At 47.4% G+C, this 5543-nt stretch overlaps 1 protein-coding gene across 7 annotated transcripts in view; it reads right to left on the bottom strand.

Moving 5' to 3' along the window:
* Window positions 1–5543, bottom strand: part of crppa (CDP-L-ribitol pyrophosphorylase A) — a 717155-nt gene that overhangs the window by 226576 nt on the left and 485036 nt on the right. The gene's annotated exons all lie outside the window — the stretch shown is intronic.

The raw sequence follows: 5543 nt of genomic DNA, 5'->3' as shown, positions 1-5543 counted from the left end.
ACAGTACTCAGTTTGAACCTTTATTGCATATGTAACATTTGGCGACGAGAATACAAGAACCTTTGTTTGCAAAATGAGCACGATTGGAATTTTGGAGCGATTCGTGGAGGGAGAACATTGGGCAGACTTTGTGAGCCATTTGAACCAGTACTTCGTGGCCAACAAAATGAATGGGGTCGACGATGCAGATCGGCGCCGGGCCTTGTTCCTCATTGTATGCGGTTCAAAGATCGAAGGTCTGATATAGAATCTACTCATGCCTAGTGATCCAACAGAGAAAACGTACGAGGAGTTGTGTACATTGGTATGGGAGCAACTCAAGCCAGACGACGGCATCAACATCTCAAGATACAGGTTTTATACACACGTTCGATCGGAGGGCCAGAGCGTGGCAGAATTCGTTGCCGAACCGAGACGTCTAGCGGGACCATGCAAGTTCGGGACAGTGTTGGCAGACATGCTGCGGGACTTCTTTGTTATTGGTATCAACCACGAGGTGATCATGCGCAAACTTCTGGCGGTGGAGGAGTTGGATTTAAAAAGGGCCATCCAGATCGCTCAATCATGTATGACGATGGACAGGAGTATAAAGCAAATAGCGGTGAAGAACCGAACCTCGGCAAGTACTGTAAATGCAATTAATTCGGCGTTCGGCAGAGCGGCACATGGCAGGGCCTATCTGGCTGCATTTGCCCAAAGTCCGCCAGCAGGAATGTATCCAAATTCTCCGTGTTGGCGTTATAGGGGAAATCATCGGCACCAGTAGTGCCGATTTAAGCAATATAGCTGAAAAGGCTGTCTGAGAGTGGGGCATCTCCAGCGCAAGTGTCCGCAGATGAGCAAGTGAGCTGTGACACACCATGTGGAGGATGAGAGTCAGACTAGCGCGGATCCGGATAAGCAATCCGAGATGCCAGAGGAGGAAGTGTATGGACTGTACTCCTTCATAACCAAGAGTAAACCAATTTTGATTAATGTGAAGTTTAACGGGATACCGGTATCGATGGAACTGGACACGGGGGCGAGTCAATCGATCATGAACAAGAGGGAATTTGACAAGTTGTGGGATACTAAGACTGTGAAGCTCAGGCTGAGCCCTGTTAATGCCAAGCTGCGCACGTGCACCAAAGAACTGATAAAGGTGATTGGCAGAGCACAAATTAACATGTCATAACGTTGCAGTTCACAAGTTACCGCTGTGAATTGTTCCAGGCAATGACACAATGCTGCTCGGCAGGAGCTAGTTGGAGAAAATCAGATGCGACTGGATCGACATAAAGGCGTTGTCATCGGAGGAAGATACATGTGCCCAAGTATTGAGCAAGTCCCCTTCGCTGTTCGAACCGGGTATCGGCAACTTCACGGGAGCCAAGGTGCAGATCCATGTGGACTCAGATGCAAGATCCGTCCATCATAAAGCTCGGGCAATGCCGTATATGATGAGGGAGAAGGTCGAAATTGACAAACTCCAGCATGAAGGGATCATATCACCAGTTGAATTTAATGAATGAGCCAGCCCCATTGTTCCTGTGCTGAAAAGTGATGGCACAGTCAGAATCTGTGGAGACGACAAGGCTCGAAACAAGATCAGTACCCATTACCGAAGGCTGATGACTTGTTTGCAATGCTAGCCGGAGGGAAGTCGTTCACAAAACTGGACTTGACATCGGCCTATATGACACAGGAGTTGGTCGAAACATCGAAAAGACTTAAGTGCATTAACACGCACAAAGGACTGTTTATCTACCACAGGTGCTCTTTCGGAATTCGTTCGGCTGCAGCAATATTCCAGAGGAATATGAAAAGTCTACTGAAGTCTGTTCCCAGAATTATCGTGTTCAAAGATGACATCGTGATCACTGGTCGTGACTCCAAGGAACATCTGAACAACCTGGAAGAGGTTCTACTGCGTTTGGATAGAGTGAGACTCAGACTGAAATGCTCAAAGTGCGTCATCATTGCGCCGGAGGTCTAATTCCTCGGGAGAAAAATCGCCGCTGATGGCATCAGACCTACTGACATGAAAACCAAGGCCATCAAGAATGCACGCAAGCCGCAGAATGTGACGGAGCTGCGTTCGTTCCTGGGTCTAATCAACTACTTTGGTAACTTCCTACTTAAATTGAGCACCTTACTAGAACCACTGCACATGCTATTGAGAAAAAGCGACAACTGGGTGTGGGGCACATCGCAAGACAGAGTTTTCGAGAAAGCCACCAATCTGCTTTGCTTGAACAAGCTGCTGGTACATTATGACCCATGTAAACGTTTAGTTTTGGCCTGTGATGCATCGTCATATGGAATTGGTTGCGTATTCCAACAAGCCAATGAGTCGGGGAAACTTCAACCTGTCGCGTATGCATCCAAAAGTTTGCTTAAAGCGGAAAGAGCCTACAGCATGGTAGAAAAAGAAGCTTTAGCGTGTGTGTACGGTATAAAAAAGATGCATCAATACCTGTTCGGTCTGAGGTTCGAATTAGAGACTGATCACAAGCCGCTCATTTCATTGTTTTCTGAGAGCAAAGGTATGAATACCAACGCTTCATCCCTCATCCAAAGGTGGGCGCTGACATTATCTGCCAATGATTATGTCATTCGCTACAGACCTGGCACAGAGAATTGCGTCGATTCTTTGAGCCGGTTGCCGTTGCCCACACCGGAGGTGGAAACGCCACAACCGGCGGATCGACTGTTAACCATGGATGCTTTTGAGGGTGAAAGAACCCCTGTCACGGCTCAACAAGTTAAGACCTGGACCAGCCAGGACCCGATTTTATCGGTGGTAAAGGGCTGCATCCTCAAAGGGGATTGGTCTGCCATACCTAAGAAAATGCGCAAGGAGACCAAACTGTACATTCGTCGCAAGGACGAACTGTCTATTCAAGCAGATAGCATATTTGTGAGGCAATCACGTTGTAATGCCCAAGAAAGGGAGAGAGAAGTTCATGCGTGAGTTACACAGCACATATCCGGGTATAGTGATGATGAAGGCCATCGCCAGGTCCCATGTATGGTGACCAGGAATTGATTCTGAGCTGGAAGCATGCGTGCATCAGTGCAACACCTGCAAGTAGCTCAGCAAAGCACCAGCGGAATTGCCGCTGAGTCTGTGATTATGGCCATCCAAACCTTGGTCCAGGAGCCATGTAGATTTTGCAGGTCCCTTCCTGGGCAAGATGGTTTTAGTGGTGATGGACGCTTATTCGAAGTAGATAGAATGCATAATCATGTCATCCAGCACATCCACGGCAACCATAGAGAATCTCAATGTCATGTTCGCGACACATAGTCTGCCTGACACAGTGGTGAGCAACAATGGGTTGTGCCTCACCAGTCAGGAGTTTCAGGAGTTTGTGAAACTTAATGGCATTAAACATGTATGTCAGCACCGTTCAAGCCTGCGTCCAACGGGCAAGCTGAACGTGTAGTACAAATTATCAAGCAAAGCATGAGGAGAGTAACCCAAGGGTCACTGCAGACCCGCTTGTCCTGCATACTGCTGAGTTACAGGTCAAGACCCCACACATTCACAGGGGTCTCATCTGCTGAACTCATGATGAAAAGAGGTCTTAAGACCAAGCTATCTCTGGTAAACCCAGATTTAAATAATCATGTTGAATACAGAAGTCAAAGTCAACAAGAGTACCACGATCACGCAACTGTGTCACGCGAGATTTCTGTTAATGATCCTGTATATGTGTTGAACTATTGTCAGGGTCCCAAATGGATTGCTGGTACGGTCATGGCCAAGGAGGGCAACAGAGTATTCGTTATTAAGCTCAAGAATGGGCAAACTTGCAGGAAACACATGGATCAGACAAAGCTAAGGCACATAGGTGAGCCAGAACAGTCGAACGAAGAAACCATTGACGAACAACCAACCTACCAGCAGTCTTCAGAGGACTCAAGGGTCATCAGTGAACTTGGAATTTCCATCGTGGACCTGTTCAATAAAAATGGATTTGCAATTCCTGACATGGCCACTGCCACCCCCAACAAGTCAGACATTTCCAGCTATCAGCCACAAAAGACCCCGCACACTCACCCAAGGCTGGAATTGAACTGAGATGGTCAACCCGGGAGCGCAAAGCACCAGACCGTCTCAACCTGTCAACCTGTGAAAGACTGTGGTAAGATCTCAGTGGGGGGGGGTATTGTCATGTATGTACATTCTGTTTGTAGCCACCAGATGACGTCATTGTTGGAGGCCACTGAACAGCACGTACATGGTGCCGCTTAGGTATAAAAGGCCAGCCATTTTGAGAGTCAGGAACTTTGGGCCTAAGTAAAGCAGAGCCAAGGTTGTATCTTGCTTAGTTAAACAGTACTCAGTTTGAACCTTTATTGCATACATAACAGGGTGAAACTATTTTCCTGTTCTGGTAAATGTCTTTACTCACCTACAGAGCAGAGTGCTGCAAATGAGCAGTGTACAACTCCCAGGATACTGAGAAACCAAGCAAATCATTAAACTAGTACTTGGCTTGCTGCTACTGCAGCTGTCTCATAGAAAGTCCAGCTTAGAATTTGGATAATTTAGCACTGGCCGTTAAGGCCCACTTAGCTGAAGAAAGTGAGAGGTCGGCAGCGCTGCCAATGCCCGTGCTCGCTGGAAATATTTAGATTTGACAGATCGGGACATCAGTGAGTGTCCAGCGCTCACTTGATGCCCAATCCGCCATTTTCGTGTTTGCCGCTCCATTTACCGGCCTGTGTTAATCACGACCAACTGACCAAGTGCTCAGCAGCAGGAAGGAGCTGCCCAGCATTGAAGGTTGGCATGCAGGTACAGCAGGCGGTTAAGAAAGCAAATGGCATGTTGGCCTTCATAGCAAGGGGATTTGAGTACAGGGGCAGGGAGGTGTTGCTACAATTGTACAGGGCCTTGGTGAGGCCACACCTGGAGTACTGTGTACAGTTTTGGTCTCCTAACCTGAGGAAGGACATTCTTGCTATTGAGGGAGTGCAGCGAAGGTTCACCAGACTGATTCCCGGGATGGCGGGACTGACCTATCAAGAAAGACTGGATCAACTGGGCTTGTATTCACTGGAGTTCAGAAGAATGAGAGGGGACCTCATAGAAACGTTTAAAATTCTGACGGGGTTAGACAGGTTAGATGCAGGAAGAATGTTCCCAATGTTGGGGAAGTCCAGAACCAGGGGACACAGTCTAAGGATAAGGGGGAAGCCATTTAGGACCGAGATGAGGAGGAATTTCTTCACCCAGAGAGTGGTGAACCTGTGGAATTCTCTACCACAGAAAGTTGTTGAGGCCAATTCACTAAATATATTCAAAAAGGAGTTAGATGAAGTCCTTACTACTAGGGGAATCAAGGGGTATGGTGAGAAAGCAGGAATGGGGTACTGAAGTTGCATGTTCAGCCATGAACTCATTGAATGGCGGTGCAGGCTAGAAAGGCCGAATGGCCTACTCCTGCACCTATTTTCTATGTTTCTATGTTTCTATTTAAAGGGATCATCATCAACAACTTGCAGCTGACATGGTTTTTCAGTTTGACTGGCTCTGTGTAACTGTCTGCAAT

This window comes from Pristiophorus japonicus, chromosome 5, assembly GCF_044704955.1.
Source record: "Pristiophorus japonicus isolate sPriJap1 chromosome 5, sPriJap1.hap1, whole genome shotgun sequence".
Taxonomy (NCBI): domain Eukaryota; kingdom Metazoa; phylum Chordata; class Chondrichthyes; family Pristiophoridae; genus Pristiophorus; species Pristiophorus japonicus.
This window is presented reverse-complemented; position numbering and strand designations above follow the sequence as displayed.